General features: G+C 40.7%; 1 protein-coding gene across 1 annotated transcript in view; it reads right to left on the bottom strand.

Moving 5' to 3' along the window:
* Window positions 1-20,977, bottom strand: part of TENM4 (teneurin transmembrane protein 4) — a 486,586-nt gene that overhangs the window by 209,367 nt on the left and 256,242 nt on the right. The gene's annotated exons all lie outside the window — the stretch shown is intronic.

The raw sequence follows: 20,977 nt of genomic DNA, 5'->3' as shown, positions 1-20,977 counted from the left end.
GGCAGATGACTGTGATAGATCACAGGGAGAAGAAAAGACAAGACATGCTTAGTGAACCGTAAGAGACCTCCAGAAACCACAGAAGTCAGCAGAACACTGAAAAACACATTGCTGCCCTTTTATTAGATTGTTGACTTGCCCAAGCTGGCAAGATAAGTGTAATAAATAACTAAACCAATCAATTACTATGTTTGAAATTAAGGCCCAATTGAAAGGTTATGGCTGAAGACACCAGCTGCTTTCCAGTGTCTTTAAAGGGGGACTTGTAAAGTGCATTCAAACTGTAGACTCAATCTCTCTCTGCTACTTCCTGCACTGTTCTCTGAGGCTCAGACCCTGAAGCCATGATTCACTGATCATTTCTTACTCAGAAAACTCCCACCAAAGCCAGTGAACGAATAAAAAATAACAACTGTTTCAAGATTTGGCCTTGAATGATTAAAAAAAAAGTTTCTCAGAATAGGCAAAGGCTCAACAGGAACATTGAATAAAAATAAATAAATAAATAATAGGAGGAACAATTGCTTGGATTTTCACAGGAGGGTAAGGGTGTGAGGCACCCAACTCCCATTGAAATCCAATAGGATTTGGATGCCTAATTCTCTTAGCCCCCTTCAAAAACTTCAGCCAAATGCTCTGCATTTGTATTCTGCCTTACATCTAAGGATGTAAATACACTTTACCTTAGCCAAATATACATGAATAATAGAGTAGGTTGTGCTGGTGGGTGAGTGGCACTATATGTGAAAGAAAGCATAGATTCAAAATCTTAAATGAATCAAACTGTATCACTGAATCTCTATGGATAGAAATGGCATGCTGGAATAAGAGTAAAGCAGTAGGAATATGTTATCAACAACCTGATCAGGATGGTGACAATATGAAATGCTCAGGGAAATTAAAGAGGCTGTTAAAACAGAAAACTCAATAATAATGGATCAATTATCCCCATACTGACTGGGTACATGTCACCTCAGGACAGGATGCAAAGATAAAATTTCTGGATACCACAAATTACTGCTTCTTGGAGCAGGTTTGTCCTGGAATTCACAAGGGGAGAGGCAATTCTTGATTTAGTCCTACGTGGAGCATGGGATCTGGTCCAAGAGGAGAATATAGCTGAACGGCTTTGCAACAGCAATTGTAATGTAATTAAATTTAACATCCTCGTAGGAGGGGAAATACCAAAGAAACCCACCACAATAGCATTTAACTTCAAAAAGAGGAACTACAGCAAAATGAGGAAGCTGGTTAAAAGAAAATTAAAAGGAACAGTCACAAGAGTGAAATGCCTGCAAGCTGCATGGAAACAATTAAAAAACACCATAATAGAGGCTCAAACTAAAGGTATACACCAAATTAAAAAAATTAAAAAACAGTATGAGGACCCCCCCACCTACCCACACACAAAAGCCACCAGGGGTAAAGTGCAGAGTGAAAGAGGCAGTTAGAGACAAAAAGGCATCCTTTAAAAAGTGGAAGTCAAATCCTACTGAGGAAAACAGAAAGAATAAACTCTGGGAAGGCAAGTGTAAAAGTATAATTAGGCAGGCCAAAAATGATTTTGAAGAGCAACTAGGAAAAGATACAATGGGGGAAAAGTTAAGTACATCAGAAACAGGAAGCCTGCCAAACAATCAGTGGGCAACTGGATGATCAAGGTGCACTCAAGGAAAGAACTCTCAAGGAAGACAAGACTTCTGGAGAGAAGCTACATGAATTCTTTGCATCAGTCTTCCCTGAAGGGGCTGTGAGGCAGATTCCCACATCTGAGCCATTCTTTTTACGTGACAAATCTAAGGAACTGTCTAAGATTGAGGAGCCAGTAGAAGAGGTTTTGGAACAAACTGATAATTTAAACAGTAATAACTCACCAGTATCAGCTGGTATTCACTGAAGAGTTCGGAAGGAACTCAAATATGAAACTGCAGAACTGCTAACTGTGGTATGTAACGGATCACTTAAATCAGCCTGTGTACCAGATAACTGGTGGATAGCTAATTTTTAAAGAAAGGCTCCAGAGGCAAACCTGGCTATTACAGGTCAGTAAGCTAACCTCAGTACCAGGCAAATTGGTTGAAACTATAGCCAAAAAAAAAAAAAAAAGAATTACCAGATACATAGATTAACATGATACGTTGGGGAACAGTCAACATGGCTTTTGTAAATGGAAATCATGTCCCACCAATCTATTAGAATTTTTTGAGGGAGTCAACAAACATGTGGACAATGGTGATCCAGTGGTTATAGTGTATTTGGACGTTCAGAAAGCCTTTGACAAGGTCCCTCACCAAAGGCTCTTAAGCAAAGTATGCAGTGTTGTTGTAGCTGTGTCAGTCCCAGAATATTAGAGAGACAAGGTGGGTGAAGAAATATCTGAACTGAAGAAGAGCTCTGTGTAGCTCGAAAGCTTGTCTCTCTCACCATCAGAAGTTGGTCCAATAAAAGATATTACATAACCCACCATGTCTCCCTTAAGCAAAGTAGGCAGTCTTCGGATAATAGGGAAGACCCTCTCAAGGATGAGTAACTGGTTAAAAGAGAAGAAACTAAGAGTAGGAATGAATGGTCAATTTTCAAAGTGGAGGGATGTAAATAGAGGGTCTCCCAGGGATCTGTACTAGGACCAGCACTGGTCAATACATTCACAATACATTCATAAATGATTGGGAAAAAGAGGTAAACCGTGAGGTGGCAAAGTTTTCAGATGAGATTAAATTACTTAAAACAGTTAAATCCAAAACTGACTGTGAAGAGTTGCAAATGGATTTCACACAACTGGGTGACTGGGCAACAGAATGGCAGATGAAATTCAATGTTTATAAATGCAAAGCAATGTATACTGGAAAACATAATCCCAATTGTACATACCAAATGAAGAGATCTGAATTAGCTGTTACCACACAAGAAAGAGATCTTGGAGTCACTGTGGATTGCTCGCTGATAACATCTGCTCAGTGTGCAGAAGCAGTGAAAAAAGCTCACAGAATGTTAGAAACCATGGGGAAAGGGATAGATAATAACACAGAAAATATCATAATGCCATTATCTAAATCCATGGTAGACTCACACCTTGAATCCTGCATATAGTTTGTCCCATCTCAAAAAAAGAGATATTAGAATTGGAAAAGATACAGAGCAGAGCAATAAAAATGATTAGGGGTATGGAACAGCTTCCATACAAGGAGAGATTAAAAAGACAGACACTGTTCATCTTAGAAAAGGGACAACTAAGAGGGGATATGATAGAGGTCTCAAAAATCCTGAATGATGTGGAGAAAATGAATAGGGAAGTGTTATTTACCGCTTTCCATAACACAAGAACCAGGTGTCACCCAATGTAATGAGGAGGCGGCAGGTTTAAAAGAAACAAAAAGAATTATTTCTTCACACAGCTCACAGTCAACCTGTGGAATTCATTGCCAAGAGATGCTGTGAAGGCCAAAAATACAACTGTGTACAAAAAAGAATAAGGTAAGTTCATGAAGGATAGGTCCATCCCTTGATTATTGCCCTGTTCTGTTCATTCCCACTGAAGCATCTGGCCCTGGCCATTGTTAAAAGACAGGATCCTGGGCTAGATGGACCATTGGTCTGACTCAGTATGGCCATTCTTATGTTGAACAGTGAAATAGAGACAGAGCATGTGCAAGCTTTGATAAAGACAAGCTTTCCATCACTTCTCCTTTTTCTTCTGCATTGGAAAACTAACACCAAAGGCTTTGGAAGTGCTTCCATTGGGCCCAATTCTGACCTCAGCACAGCAACTCCTTTGGCTTCTACGGATCACTTCTCGGGCTCCTTAATAGCTCAGTCAAAGCACATGGGAAAGGAGCACTTTTTGAAAGCTAGTACTCTCTCCCCCACCAGGACCGCCCTTGGGGATGGAGCAGAGACGAACAGGAAGAGAGGGAACAGGTGATCAGGACAAAAAGAATGAGTAAAGAGGAAACAGATGGAGAAACAGAGAGAGAGAAAAAGAGAGGATGAGATTATTAAGAGAGGGTCGGGAACATGTTAGAAAAGAGTAAGGGAGGGATCGAGCAAGAGAAGTGAGGGGCTACAGACTGGAAAAATATTTGGGGCTCAATCATGGAATGGGAAGGCTTTTAGAACAATCTTGGTATCCATCCTTCCTTTCTTCTTTGTTCATTTGTCTTCCATTTTTCTCTTTTTCTCCGGAGGTGAACTGAATGTAGCTTCTTCTAATGTACGCCTCAGACTCTCCGGCCTTTGGGCCAAAACATCATGCTGGCCCTGCTTTATAATAACTACACCTTTCACGTGAGAACTGCTAGTTTAAAAAAAAAATTCAAATACTCTGGATTCCACGAGTGAATTACTCAAGGCTAATTTTGACTCAAGTAAATCTATTGCTTTCGCTCTTGTCTCTGGGATAAACTTGACTGTAATTATCTGAATAAGTGTCTCTCTCTATGCTGAAATTATATGATTTTTGGAAAAGTGGAAGAATTGACTGCAGCAGAATTAATCATACTTTTCTGACACTCAGTGTTGTTATGAAAAGGAGTCTTTCAGCATGAAATAATCACCGAGTTTGCTACTCTTTCAATAAATCACGGAAAAGACCCACAAGATTAAGGGGAATAAAACCAGCAAAACAGACATTAAACAAAGCAAGCAAAGAAAACATGTCTCTCTTGAATGCCTGTTGCCACTTTACTCAGGGGAAACACTACTTTGCCCCAAAGGGTGTGAGGGCAAAAAGATAGAAGTCCAAGAGTCAAGTGACTCTTATGGCACTGCCAGTGTCAGTAGAGAATAAGCGTGGCAAGACTGGGCCCTGTATAAAATGCTGTTCATCATGGCTCCTCATATTGTTTATAAAAACATAAACACATGGCAAGGACAATTCCCAGGCTGTGATGCCTGAACTTCATTCAAGCGCAATACGACACTCATATACATGGCATGGCTTGGGCTTCTGCTCCGTACTGCAACAAAGACAGCGACACATCCCAGTGCGTTTTGTTCTATCCGAAACTGAACAGAATACAATGCAGGCACCTGTCACCACAGAAGGCTGCCCCTCTGTATTAATTATAAGAGCAGGGATAGGACTTGGAGTACGAGACTCCACCTCAGTTGAAGCTGCCCTGCAATCCTATCATGATGGAGCATTGGAACTTACTCTCTGCATGAACCATTCACCCAGGTTAATGATGTGAGCAGCTATTGGGCAGGCATAATCTTAGTTTATGCAGGACCAGAAGCAAGAGTTGGGTCCTAAACTACCATTTCTACAAGAAATCAGAGCAGAAACATCTCCCGAGGAGATGGCCCTCAGTGTGTGATGGTGAGCTTCCTGCCTTCCTTATCTTGCTGCCAGAGTGGGAGATGGTGCTGGCTCTCAAGGGGAAAGCACAGGATTGTGGGTTCACCCACCCCCAAGCAGTCACTTGCACTGATTGTGCCCAAGGAATGCATCTGACAGACTGGTCACACTTCGACCACTTCTGACAATTTTATTTCTAAACAAGATGTGTGTTGCAGGTTCTTCCCCATGTGTTGCAACTATGCCAGAGACTTCCAAGGTGCAAGTAAAATGGCCTACAAATAGTATCAGTTCCTTCTTAACAGAATATTTTCTATTTTAATTTAGTCATCAATTGCACTTAATAGCAACAAAAGAGCTTCCAGCTGAAGCATCACAGCCTTTTGAAAGCTTAAAGGAAGTGACTAGAAAGCCATCTATGAAATGAAATGGTTAAACTCAACGTTTGTTCAACGAAAAGAGTTAGCACTTCCTATTCAAGGTCTCCCTAATTACCCCAGTGATCAAAGAATTTCAAGTGATTGTCTGTCCATTCAAACTGCTAATACATGATCACTGCCCCCCCCAGCTTTAAAGTGGGACACTAGCGGGCTTGTCATTTCCTGCACAGAGGGAAAATGCATTTTAAATGCTTAGCATATTTATATTCATTTCCCTAGAAGGATTTTTTCAAGTGTCAACCTACGAAAAAAAATAAACGATTTATATGTAAAGGTGTCCTGGCTTATGAAAGAAGCTGTATGCTTATATATAAAATCTATAATTTCCTCCCCACACTTGCGTCAATGAGAAAGCAGCAGAGTAAGTAGAAAGATGAACCTCAGCAACATTTTGCTGCTATAAGGCAGCTTACTGCACTGAAGCAGCTTATTTCAGTCCCGCAGATGCTAGTAAATTTGGTGTTGTACATGCTCAGGCCTTTCTCAGTAAAATAATATTTTTCCTTCTAGATTACCTTTATGACAGAGACCATATTAATATATGTATTACTGAGATTTCTTCACGATGAAACTCAATTACAAGATGGTCCCACCATACCGCTAAATGGTGTTTTAATTTGTGTATATAATATTAGAAATAGAAATTTCCCATTTGGGCATTCATTTCAATTAGAGAAATGAGCACAGACAGGGGGCTTCCCACCCTGCTTCACAACTGCTAAAATTCTGGGTTAGCCTGTTTGGCACAATATAATTTTACATATACCATTTCATTCGACACATATAATTGTGGAACCCTAATTGAAAGAATGTACTAGCATAACCTCAGAGTTACAAACACCAGAATTACAAACTGACCGGTCCACCCAACACCTCATTTGGAAACGGAAATATGCAATCAGGCAGCAGCAGAGACCAAAAAAACCAAATAGAGTACAGCATGGTGTTAAACGTACACTACCAAAAAATAAAGGGAAAGTTTAAAAAAAAAGATTTGACAAGGTAAGGAAACTGGTTTCTGTGCTTGTTTCATTTAAATTAAGATGGTCAAAAGCAGCATTTTGCTTCTGCATAGTAAAGTTTCAAAGCTATACTAAGTCAATGTTCAGTTGTAAACTTTTGAAAGAACAGCCATCATGTTTTGTTCAGAATCACAAACATTTCAGAGTTACAAACAACCTCCATTCCCGAGGTGTTCATTACCCTGAGGTTCTACTGTAATTCACGTAGTTAAATCAGCTGCAGTTCAGCACTTGTTATTTATTATTTGTATTGTGGTGGCATCTATGAGCCCCAGTCATGGTTGTGATAGGTGCGGCACAATCACAGAACAAAAAGATGGTTCCGCTGATCCAGCAAAGGACTTTAAGCACGTGTTTAAAGACGTCAGTAGTCCCACTGACTTCAGCAGAACTACTCTTCTGCTTTACTGAATCAGGACCAGATGCTCAGTACCTTGCATATTGAGCCCTAAAACCCAGTCCGATCCGCCTTATCATTAAGTGCATAGAAGTGAAAGGTTTCTTATGTAGACGTCTTATGGAGACATTTCATTCTTTTAAGGAGACTGAGGAGGTAAATATGCCCAATGGCCTGTAAATGGAGATTTGATGGAGTGGGTTCTGAGTTACTACAGAGAATTCTTTCTGGGTGTCTGGCTGGTGAGTCTTGCCCACATGCTCAGGGTTTAACTGATCATCATATTTGGGATTAGGAAGGAATTTCCCCCCATGGCAGATTGTCATAGGCCCTGGGGATTTTTTTGTCTTCCTCTGCAGCATGGGGCATGAGTCACTTGCTGGTGGAGTCCCTGTACCTTGAAGTCTTTAAATCATTATCTGAGGACTTCAATAACTCAGTCTTAGATTACGGATCTATTACAGGAGTGGGTGGGTGAAATTCTGTGGTCTACGTTGTTCAGGAGGTCAGACTAGATGATCATAATGGTTGGTCCCTTCTGACCTTATAGTCTATAAGTCTATAACAAATTTGAAAGTGCATTAAGAAAAGATGAATTTTTATTTTACTTTCTTATCTCTCTCCAAACTAACTTGAAAAAACAAGCTATTAATGATGAAAGTTAATTTGGGAAGGAAACCCCACTTCCTCTGTCCAAAAGCCTGGCAAATTGATAAGAATGTACGGTCTTGGAAAGCTGATTAAATGGATGACACAGTACAATTAATGACACTGGAATTTCCTCACCTCCCTAGAGACCCTGGGCAAAATCCAGCACAGGACTCCCGGGAGCTATAAATCTAAGTGAATGGTACAGATCAGTGTTAAAAACTCTCTGGATAACAAAATTTAACACACCTGGCAATCTGTTAATTCCAGCCTCAGGACTAATCCAGCAGACTGAAAAAGGCGAGAGTGGTCAAATGCAACCCACAGAGTTCTACAATGAGGCCCACAGTCCCCTTTTTATTTAATTACATTGCAAAAACTATGTTAAGAGAATGCTAAGGTTGTAAAGTCATGAATGTAAAAGCTAGAAAATGTCAGAATTAAGATTTGCCTGTGCAATTTTAATTTGGCTCCCTTATGCATATGCATCATAACTATCTTTAATGACATGATCACATACAATTTTGCTCACAAGAACCCTCATAGGAGGCACAATTGCAGAGAAAGCCTGCTCAGCCCCTGCATCTCCAGGTTGGAGCATACGGAGCCACTTGGAGATCCCGCATGTGCAGCCCATTCATCAATGGTGCATATTTAGTTGCTTTGTGGCAATGGTGCATGCACAGTCTGGTCAGCATTAGGAGTTGTGAGGGGATGGAGCATGCTCAGTGCAGGTGGAATCTTCTGAGATTTTAGCTGCCAGACTCGAACAAGTCTCCACTGAACATGTGTGAACTGAGATTTTTTCAGAGGTTTATTATTTCAACAAACACGGGCCAATTTTCAGGGGCATGGCAAAAGGCTCATTGCATCCTGTACTGCTTATAACGAGGTGTGACTTACAGACATCTAGGGTATGTCTACACTGCAGCTTCTAGCAAGCCTCCCAGCCCAGGTAGAAAGCATCATGCTAGTTCAAGCCAGGCTAGGAAAGTAAAAATGGCAGGGTGGACATTGCAGCTCTGGTGGAAACTCGTGCTAGCCCTCCGAGCTCAGACTCATGGGGTCCGGTGGGCTTGAGAGTCTTAGCTGCTGCCTGAGCTGCCACGTCCACACTGCTATTCTTAGCATGCTAGCCATGGCCAAGCTAGCATTAGCCTGTCTACCCAGGCGGAGAGGCTTGCTCCCTGGTATAGTGTAGACATATCATTATAGACTTGATTCTCCTCTGCCGTGAACCTTGTGTCATCATCTACCCTTGCTGGGTGAGTGTAAAATGACAGCAAATGAGAATGGCTGCATTTCACACAGGTGAATGACTACCCCTGATTAGATAACTGTGCATGAGGCCAGTTGGGCCACTCTTTTGGTATCATCTACTCCACAAAATAACTGTGTCAGAGGAACCAGTTAAAATGGGGTTGTCTTTAGATACGGCCCACGCTGGCCTTATCTACACTAGCCTCATTTCCCCAAAATTTCCTGTGGTTGTTAACACTGGTTCAGCTCCATGGGTGTTAGCAGTGGAATGAGCACTAGGCAAATAAAGTGCCACTTACATTTTTTACTGCTGGTAATCTGACTCTGCTTAGGTCTTTTACTTGATGGTAAAATGTCAGGATCCACATAAAGCATTCTCTACACTACCACACTAAGTGTAATTCTCTAACATTTCTCTTCATTACTCACCCTGATTCTGCTCCACCTACTGGTAGAACCAGTGTGAGCAATAGTGGGAAATTTTTGAGAAATACACTTAGTGTGGGCAAGAGCATTATTTCTCCCACTACTTTTTTTTTTTTTTAAATGAACAAAGTGACCCTTTACATTGGATATTGAAACCATCCATGCTACAACTGTATGAGGTGGACAATGCACAGTGCTCCAAATGTATTATGTACTACCACTTTTGAAACAGGTTTCCATGCACCGTTCTCACCGTCTTTTTAGTTCTAGTTAGCGTGTTTCTGATTGCAATGTGGACAGGCTTTAACGTGTAGGGCACGACAAAGTCAAGCGAAGAAGTATGTAAGAAAAGCTGGTAGTTGGGGGAAGGGATGTTAATTTTTAACTTGAAGATCATGGGCAGTTCCCAAAGTACATCACAGCTTCTGCTATCCAGTCATTCAGGGTCAGATTCTGACTTCCTTACATTGACTCATGCCTTACTGCATAAGTCTTTCAACAAAATGCAACTCACTTCGTTAGTTGCTGCAGGTCATCTCATCATGGTCTATACAAAAGTCCTGGTCAGCTCTTTTGCCCCTGTTCAGCAGCGAACACATACACACACACCACACTCTATCCCCTTTCTGGAGCTGGGGTTATGGTTCAAATGGTCACGCTCTCAAAACAGGAGTCCCTTATTCTTGCCCCGGCAAGGTATACTTCAAAGGGTCACTCTGACTCTCCTTAAAGCAAGAACCCAGCCCTCCTCATGGAGCTCAGACAGTTATTACCTCTTGTCTTAAGCCAGGAGTCCCCACCTCTCCTCTTTGGAGCTAGGTTGTAATGTAGCCAGCTGTAGGGCCTTAGCCAGCTTCTCTTCAGGTGGTTCTTTTTCCCCAATTAGTCCTCAGACTCAGAGGGTTCAGCAAGTAGTCTTCTACTGCTACAAAGGTGGAAGTAGCATATATAATGGTCCATATATGCTGGGCCCCTTCTTTAAAGTTCATCTCAACTGCTTGAGTGAGATGGGAGCCTGGCCCCATGCCCTCTGCCAGGCTCCTGGCCCTGGGCACTTAAAGAAACAGTGATGGGATTTCCTCCCCAAACACCAGTTCCTTGTGGGACTGCTTCCTCTCTACTATTATCTTCTAGGTCCTGGTATATACATCAGACCTTTCAAAATCTAAAAGGGCCGTGCCACTTGACAGCAGTGGGATGACCTCTAGGCATCAGACTACCCCATCACAAAGTGCAAAAGAAATTAATATCAAAACCTGCACATAAGGCTTTTCTAATTTATAGTGGAAAAGGAAGTCTGGGGGGATAATCACTGAACTCCAATTCAGGAGTATTTTTCAGTGTCTCTGACATCCTTATCTGAGCCTATTATTATGACTAGTTACCCCCGCACAAATGCATAGTATTTAAAAACAGTGCAAGAAAATCCATTATGGGAAATGTTTCTCTCTCTCTCTTCTTAACTGCAATTAAATTACGTTATTCCACAGTAATTAGTATGAAATAAAAACAGATTTGAGAAGAACTCTTGCAGGAGATATTAAGAGCTGTAAAACTGATTCCTCTTCAGTGTTTGTACGCAAAGGTCAATCTGAGCTGTGAAATGAAGATTATGCCAGCACGTCTGTGTCACTGTCATAAAGGCTGTGCCAGCACTTTCAGTGTCAAATGTGTAAAACATGAAATTCTACTGACCAAATCTGAGACGGCTTTTCCTTTCTTTTAATCCAGGAAGAGGAAATTACACTCAGGTAACCCCTTTTATTAAACATTCGTAAACCCAGGGGTGGATTAAGCATACAAGGAACTGACTTTTATGTGGTGACACTGACATGTGGTTTTACAGACTGTAGCAAAAGGCCAGATTCACCCTAGTGGATCTCGTGCTTTTGCCCCTCATAGTGGGCCAGGGCGTCACCAGTTACCCCATCTCCCCAGGGAGGGGGTAGGGACCCGGGCCCACCCGCTCCTCCAGGTCCCAGCCCAGGGGCCCTATGAGTATCAGCTATGTGCTACTGGTACCGTGTTCATAGCTGCAGTCTTTTCCCCGAGGCTAATTTCCCCCCCTCTGGCTTCTTGAGCCTGGTACCGTCCTCAGCACTCCCGTCTTCTCCTCCACACAACTCTGCACACCGGTCTGCTCCACCACACAACTCTGCACTCCTACACACGGCACTGTACCACGCAGCAAGGCACTCCTACTCCTCCAGCTCATGTCCTGTCTGTTTGGAGCAGAGGGTTTTTATGAAGCACCTGGCTGGTCCTTAATTGGCCTCAGCTGCTCCTAATTGCCCCTAATGACTCTTAGCTAGTCTGCAGGGAACAGAGCCCTGAGCATTCTGGGGCTTATATAACTCCCTTCGTTTTTTTATTAGTTGTCCCAAGTAATCAGTTGCGTTCCAGGCTCAGTGGCTCCTCCCCTTAGGCTGGGGGAGGGGCCTTAAGCAGTGGGCGGGCACACTTCCTGATTTGCAAATAGATGTACTCTTCTGCTGCCCTCTGCCTTTGTTATATCACAGTACCCATATTTCATTTGGCTACTTTTGAATTTTCCTGTGCTGGAATGCTGCAGAAAATCAGGGGCGCCTGACCTGGTTTATACCATTCTTGCCATATAAAACGTAGGCGCTTCACATACCAAGTGTGCCATAATTGGTCTCTGCTTCTGCAGAACTCAGGAGATCCACAGGAGTGGAAAATCTACAGCTGAGTAGAGGCCTGTGGACAGTAAACAAAGTGGCATGCTGGGACCAAATAAAGTCCCAGTCTTGTGCACCTCACAAGCTCAAGAAAAACTTTATATATCAATGTGGTGGCAAACTCTGCATCCTCATTTCAAGGTCCCACTGCAGTCTGTCCCCTTCCCTTCCCCCCTCCTCCTCCCCCCCCCCCCCCCCCCCCCCCCCAAAACCAAGAGAAAACTGAAATCTGCACCATTACAGGACAGCTAATTCCAAAGGCCATAAAAATAAGAACACTCTCCTACTGCCTTCTGCCCTCGCTATATCACAAGACTTTTAAGGCCTAAAAGGACCATCATGATCATCTAGTATGATGGCCTGCACATTGCAGGCCAGAGAACCTCACCCACCCACTCCTGCAGTACACCCATAATCTCGGATTGAGTTTCACAATGCCACAGTGCAAACAGCATTGTCAGTGGGATCTTTATGACTGTGTGGCCCAGCTCTTGATCAGCCAGAGACTTGACTGTTTGAGCTATTTCTAAATAGAAGCAATTCACCCTACCATGTCTGTGCACAAAATTTCTCACTGCCTGTATAACTTGGACGGGGGTGGTAGGTTGCAGGGAGGAATGGCATTTTCACAGGTTTATGTGTATATTTTCCATTTCGGTCATTAGCAATGGGTCTCTCTGTTACAGCTAAGAATTAGCAAGGGCCCATTGCATTCACAAAAATAATTGTTTGCACACATACATACTCATTAAGCAAACTCAAGTCATTCACAACGCTCTAGCTACTGCTGATATTGGGATAAATTGTGCTCTCTGTTATACTTGTGAAAATGGCACTATGCATTGTTTTTCACTCTCTAAATGTGACGAGAGCCTCATAATGATGTCATATGTAGTAATAATAATAAAAAGCTTCAGAGGCTAAAATGGGAAAACCCTTTTTCCACTCTCCAACATCCGGTCTGAGCTACTAAACCCCACTCCACTTAAAAATGCTGGGGCTGTCTGCAGACATGGGGTCTGATATTCCACGGCCTTGCACCTTGACTAGTCACTTATATCTGTGTGGAGTTTGTTTAAAATGATATGAAATCAGAATTCTCCACACATTTACACTGTGGGCAGCATTTTGCATTCACTTTGCTTAGGTATAAATGACAACACAAAGGGCAAGGCTGTGAAGAATCAGGTCCATTGTTTTTTAACAGTATCATCTGAATTCTGAGCAGGTCCTGAAAAATGAGTGGCAATAACAATATGGTAAAGAGAGTTTACAGGGGTTTAACTGTTTTGTTAATCTGGCTCCCATAAACTGACCTTCTTACATTTGTTAATAGAAGACTGGTTAAAAATACTACTCTGAACCGCCTCCTCCCAGCCACTGCAATCAACTATGCACTTTTTAAAATAGTTCACAGACCAAGGGCTAAATTCAGATGTAAGTAGTTGCAAATCCATCTTGTTGCAACCACTTATATGGGGTTCAAACTTGTCCAGAAACATAGACACTTCCTTGAAAGTATGGAGGAAATAGCTTTAAGGGCGGTCATGAGATGACAAAGTTGCTAAATAGGACTTTTACAGATAGTATGTTGATGAGGGCAATATAATATAAGTAAATATATTGAAAAATTGATCAGCAATCTACATGTCTGAGACAGAGGCAGTATATTAACTAATCAGGAAGTAGATGAAAATAAGGTTGATTTTAAAATGGCTGCTGTGTCATGCATAGGGAACTAGACCAGCACCCTCCAGTCCCAAAACAGGAACGCCAAAGGTGGTTTAATACCATCTTTTCCCCACAAGACACCAAGTGCATCTGAGCCATATTCTTATTATACTAAAACTGTGTTACTCCTTCAACCTGGTAGACCAGATTACATTCAATATGGGCAAACAGAAGATAGTCCCTAACAGTAACATATATTTTTTGGTGTTTCAAAAGAAGTAATTTCCCAAAGCTGAAGAAAAGTATGAGCAACATTGATTGGCAGGAAAAATTTAGACCCAAAAATGTTAATGAAAATTGGGAATTATTTAAGAAGAGTTTATTAGATGGCCAAAAAGCCACAATTTCCCCATCAAGGAAGTGGACAGCTTTGGCTAAATGCCCATCCTGGATCAGTGGCAAAGTGAATGCAGAAATTAGAAACAAAACAAAACAAAACAAAAATGAAAAAAGGGGGACAACAGTTACCAATCAACATAAATCAGAAGTTCTGACATGCAGAAAATTGATAGGGGATGCTAAAGACAGCAGAGAAAAATCCATGGCTGACAGAGCTAACGAAAATAAGGAGATTTTTAGTATATTAGGAACAAAAGAAATACTAGTAATAGAATACACCCATTATTAGATGGAGATGGTAAAATTGTTAATTATTTAGAAAAGGCAGAAGTGTTCCATAAATATTTCTGTTCTGTATTTGAAAAGAAGCAGAGTGATGCACTCATAACACATGAGGATGATGAAGTACTTTCAGTCTATTAGTAACTAAGGAGAATGTGAAATAAGTTCTACTGGGACCTTTTTAAATTAGTAGGCCCAGACAGATTTAGTGGTGACTTGATTACAGTGTATAAATAACTTCATGAGGAGAAAAAACTGGGTGCTAAAGAGCTCTTTAATCTAGCAGAGAAAGTCATACCAAGAACCAATGGCCGGAAACTTAAGACAGACAAATTTAAATTAGAAATCCGGCACACATTTTTAACAGTGAGGGTGATTAACCACTGGGACGAATTACCATGGGAAGTGGTGGATTCTCCATCTTTTGATGTCTTCAGATCAAGACTTGATGTCTTCCTGGGAGATATGCTTTAGTCAAACACAAATTATTGGACTCAATTAAGGGGTAACGGGTGAAATTCTATGGCCTATGATATTCAGGCGATCAGACTAATTTATTTAATAGTCCCATGTGGCCTTGAATTCTGTATAAAGCCCCGGAAGATGGGTCCATTGAAGATGAGGGGAGTCTTTCCACTGACTTCAGTGAGCACTGGATCAGGCCCAGTTAGATGTTCTTAATCAATATTCTTTCCAGTGTACTTCTGAAGGACTGTTGGCTGTTTCTCAATGTAGGAATTCAATGACCTGGTTTCAGAACTTGCTGCCCTTGCATATTACACCTCCATTTTCACAGTGCATTTTATAAAATGTATTGCTTTTTAGCATCTGTTAAGCAGTTCAGCATGCTCGCATGAAGGATTCCACAAAAATCTTACTACATGAGTGCTGCCAGTTTCCAGTGCAATGATTTTGCAAAGCCCAGCTATGAACGTATGTGGCTTTCATGAACATGGAACAGAAAACTGAAAAAGCCAAGATTTTATCCTTGTAAAACTTTGGAATCTGAGTTATAAAATAAGCGTGGCTTATAATCATGAAAGTTCAAAGTACTTTTTAGGTTTTACACTTAGAACCATTTGGCTCAACGGACACCACTTAAATTGTTAAGATTATTTTTAAAAGATTTCTATATTATTTGATGTTTTTAGCTGCTGCTGAAACAGAAGAGAACTCCTATTTCTTTTTAAGCCATATTTTTTTTTTACAAAAAAAAGAATCTTTCTTTCAACTGTTTACATCTAACCATGTATTTTCTTAACCCCAACATTATTAATGCCAGGTTATAGATATTGGTTAGGGCTGAAATAAAGGGAACCATCTATACCAGTGTGACTACAGTTAATTCCCCAATATCCATCTGAATGAACTGATCTCCACAAGAATAGCTCAAAAGTCAGATCTTGTATCTTTAACATCTTTATTTTAAAGCTGCCATTAAATCATCTCAGCAACTTTGTTCCGTAGAAGCTAACCGTGGCTGCTGTCCAAAGACAAAATGCCACACCAAAAAAACAAAATAAAAAGAGATTCTCACTCTCTTATAACAAGAAAGGCTCTTTCTGGATGTGGAGAGCAAGAAAAATAAAATTTCAGTTATAATTATTTTCACAATGTGCCTAAAGCAGCAGCCAAGGAAAAAAAAACCATGAAGGGAAGGACTGGAAATGACTTGCCCTTGCAGATTTTTGTCCTTCACTTGTTTCTTCTCCCTAATGATTGCTGCCTTGCTTACAAGTACAGCACTAGAGTGCAGCCTCCTCTGCACTCTCCCGTGGCAGCTGAGATAATGATGTACTGAACTGCACTTTGGAGAGCCTTATATATTTTATATAACTTGAGGAGGAAGTTGGGAAAGTGACTGGGGCATGGAACAGGGAGGAAACTTTAAAGTGATTCACCCTAGAACTGCCCCTTGAAAACTTCTATTGCCAGATCCCTGCAGGCAGCTTGCTCGTCTCAGGGCCGCTCAAACTGTATCTTGTACACTTTACACACAGCAACTGCTCTAAGTTTTTGTTCTTTAATAAGAGCAGAGTATGAATGAGGCTAACACATAGGAAGAAAGGGGCTCAGAGCTTCCCCACCATCCTTACTAGACAAAAAACATAAAGAGGTTCCTGTGAGTTGTCTCGTATAAAGCATTTTTCAAGGGTCAGTCAATAGTTCCATTCTGATGCCCTCTTTCCATTCAGCTGGACATTTTTTCGTGCCTCCAGTAATTCACATGGGCAAAATGCAGAGCTCAGAGATCAGATTGTCACCAAGATCATTTAACACCGGACTGAAGGGTCAGCATTCAGTTGATATATTATGCTTTCAGTTGGACCACCTTCCAGAATCAGAGCAGTTTTTGTTTATAAACGTCCCTAGGGCCCAGTCCAGAACCTGCTGCAGTCTATGGAGGTCTACCATTGATTTTAATGGGCCCAGACAGCATGGTTAGGATACTCTGGACTGATTCTGATCTCAGTTTCACCAGTTTTAATGTAAATGAAGTTGATCTTATACAATACTGGTGTATGTCAGAGAAGAACAGGCCATTGTTCTCACACTGATAATATAGTAGTTATAAATTACAATACTTTAAAAAATATCTGTTGTAGTTTGTCTCTTGGGAGGTGCTCAGATGATATGGTGATGGGCACTTGTATGAAAAACTGGAGAGATAGAAAAATATTTAATTTAGACTCTAAGCTCTTTCAGGCACTGACTGTCATTTATTATATGTCTGTACAACATCTAGTGCAATGAGGTCCAATCTGATTGTGGTCTTTAAGCACTACTGCAATATAAGTAGGCTTGGCAGAATTCAATTCTTTTTATAACTTCAACAGAAAATATTGATGTTTATTTATGAGTATTTTTTTTTAGATTTTTATAGATTTAAATTTTCAGTTATGCAAAACTATGGGTTAAGCATTTAAAAAAAAAAATTTTTAGCTACAGTAAAACCTCAGGGTTACAAACACATCGGGAATGGAAGTTGCTCATAACCCTGAAATGTTTGTAATTCTGAACAAAACATTATGGCTGTTTTTCCAAAAGTTTACAGCTGAACATTGACTTAATACAGCTGTGGAACTTTACTATGCAGAAGAAAAATGCTGCTTTTAACCATCTTAATTTAAATGAAACAGGCACAGAAACAGTTTTCTTATGACCTTGTCAAAATCTTTTTTTAAAACTTTCCTTTTAGTTTTTTAGTAGTTTACGTTTAACACAGCCCTAGACTGCATTTGCTTTTTTCTGTTGTTGTTCTCTGCTGCTGCCTGATTGTGTACTTCCAGTTCTAAATGACGTGTGGTTGACCGGTCAGTTTGTAACTCTGGTATTCATAACTCTGAGGTTCTACTGTGTTTAATTTTTCACATTTGCAGAATATTATGAGAAGGAAGGTCCGACAACTATTTAATGACAGTAGATGCTGAGATTAAAAAAGTTAAAGCTTTCTAAACTGTTAAAAAAGTCATCAACATCACATGTCAAAATATACAGAGTAAGTATCCTTAAATCAGCAAATCATACCTGTTTTTACTATTCATTTGCTAATCCATTTATAACAAACTTAATTCCAAAGTTTAAATCACTGGATTTTGACTCTAACAAGATTTCAAGCAGCATTTTTCTCACTTCGTTATCTGTAGATTTCTATTATTATCAATGAAATTTTTTTTTCAATCCACGTGTGTGTGTGCAGTGAAAGCAATGTTTACTGCAATTTACCAATAAAAATCTAATCTAGGCTAAATATAAGTGTTATATCATGACAAGAGTTGTGGATGAATAACAACAACACTTGCACTTTTATTGCACCTTTCATAACTGTGTCTCAGTGTTTTGCACATATTCATTAATGAAGTTTCACACTACCCACGAAATAGCTGTGGAACACAAACATTAACTGAATTGTGAACAGTAATTCAGTGGGACTGTGAAAAAACCAAGAAGAAAACCCAGGATTCTTGATGCCAAATCCCCTGCTCTAAGAAACAGATCACAGTGTATAAAGGCTTTGCCAGAAAGGATCCTTTGGCGTGTTGTTTGTGTCTTTCTTAACTGAGATTAGATGTAAATGAGGAATGGAAAGAGTCCTGTAAATTAAAAGGAGAAGACAAACAAAACCCTTAATTCTGGATTAGAAAAGAAAAGTGAAAACAGAAAATTAAGGAAACTTATTGGGAGGGCAAAATATTGGGTTATATTTTAGTGTGAGTGAAAGCCTTAATATCTCAGTATAAATGTAGGCTAAACAAATACCACACAAGCTGATGAATGAAACATTAATGACTTCTATTGATCTCAGGTGGTGCCTAGACACCATTGTAATTGCTGTATTAGAAACGCATAGCTAGATAACTAGAAACTTCAGAACGCTGAATTGAATTAGGGTTAGTACACAGCATCATAGGATCATGGATAAACTGAGCTCCAGTTAGCTTTTGGGACAATCTTTAAACAACGAAAAGAAAGCTGCTTTATAAACGCATCACAGTGCTGGAACCATTTTATTGTTGAAGCATTTTGCCAGTAGTGAGCAACGCACCTCTAAGTGAAGCGGTAGCTGTAAGGAGTTTAAACAAATGGAGAGCTGAAATAGCAGAGAGAGATCTGACTCCAATCAAATGAGTGGCTGTTTTGGCTCTACAATACATTTTCCATCCCTATCTTTAATTTGAATCAAATGCACATCTCCTTTGCTGTTTGTGCAATGCAACCGCAGCACATGCTTAAATGCAGGAAAATAGCAAGTGCTTTACTACATCAAATTATACATCCATCTGGTCTGGTAACTGGAGCAGGAAAATACTTCTTCTGTTTCAGATGAAAGCAACTACTCTTCATCCCTAATTCACTTACAAGCCAATACTGTTCCTAGTATCTAGACAAGCAGCTGGTGGACATGAGAGAGCTGGATAATCTAACAAGTATTTTCCATTTCTAATGCCTAGGATCTCTAAAGGGGCAGAATTCTTCCTCCCAAGATGTGGAGTAATAGCAGAACTTCTCCACAGAGCTGTCCTAGCAGCCCTTGTTCCTACCACATACGCAGACTCAACGGGCAGCATATCCGCACAGCAGCAGATTCACCTACCCCACCCTGCCCTTACGAGCCTCTAAACACAGAGCTCTTGCAGACCAGCACCCTATGGCACATGGGATCCCCAAATCCTCTTTGGAACCAGACTTGTTCCATTGCAAGCAAAGTCCTCCACGCCTTAAGAAAAGGAGGTAGGATTTGGAGTTTGGCCACTTGTGCCTTTTTGTACATGGGAGAAAAAATTCCTTCCTGACCCCAGTGCCAGCTACACAGTTTAATACTCTGGAGCACGGGATTTGATCATCCTTGTTACAGTCTTACCTGGTAGAACTGAAAACAGTACAAACAGTCCCCAAATGAACAATTTCTGTTAAAATTACAGCCACAAAATGTGTTCTCCATGACCGCCAGGAACAGCAAATTTGTAGATTAGTTACAGGCTGCCTAAAGAAGTCTTTCCTTTTAGCGGCTCTGTCGTCACTGCTCTTGCAATTTTTATGTTGCCTTGACCTAATACAGGTTTTCTCTTTGGCGTGTGCACCTTACAAGACCAGCCGCTGATGTGTCTTCAGGATTTGGATATAAAGCTCTTCCTCTGCATTAGCTATCAGCACACGCTGTGCTGTGCTATTGGTGTGCATTGTAGCCACTGACTTAGTGTAGTCTCAAGTGAATATTTGAAAAGGTAGTAGAAAGTGAATCTTATGCTGGTTTATTCCAGTGCAAAAAAAACTTCTTGTGTTTAATATGCTTTTTTATATTTTGTTTGCCGTTATCTCTCAAGACAGAGATTCAACCTTGCGAAAGCTTCAGTGAGATCACGATGTTTACACGTGGTGCCAGTCATTAAGTTTATATGGGCTCTTGCTTCCTTCCCAATTGCTCCCCACCCCCAGATCTTTGAAATGAAAGAACAGCAAGATAAATAAGCCACAGACTATTAAAAACCATAAACTCTTTGGTAAAATGGAAATACGCCTGCTGCTCTATGGTTTTTCAGTCTTAAATGGATGATAGAGTGCATGCTGCAGATGTGTTAAAAATGCAACTGTCTCCTGCAAAGAGCTTCAGAAAGGTTCACATGGATGTTTGTTTTCATGCTGATTGATCTACCTACCTATCCATCCGTCCGTCCCAGACCTAAGGAGGAGCTCTGGGTAATCCCGAAAGCTTGTCTTTCACCAATAGAAGCTGGTCCAATTAAAGATATTATCTCACCCACTTCGTCTCTCTAACAGCTATCTGCCTGTGTGTCTGTTTTGTATTGCTGCACATCACCGTTGTATCTGAGCACCTGTCACATAAAACATATTGGAAATAGCAAAGTCCCTAGTGGAGTTCATGAAGCCTTTGGCTCTTTTCAGGTTAAGAAACCTCTGCTTGAGGTAGTTTTTTT

Source organism: Emydura macquarii, unplaced genomic scaffold (genome assembly GCF_026122565.2).
Source record: "Emydura macquarii macquarii isolate MOO-44397 ecotype Brisbane River unplaced genomic scaffold, CSIRO-AGI_Emac_v2 contig_3328, whole genome shotgun sequence".
In the NCBI taxonomy this organism is placed as follows: domain Eukaryota; kingdom Metazoa; phylum Chordata; order Testudines; family Chelidae; genus Emydura; species Emydura macquarii.
This window is presented reverse-complemented; position numbering and strand designations above follow the sequence as displayed.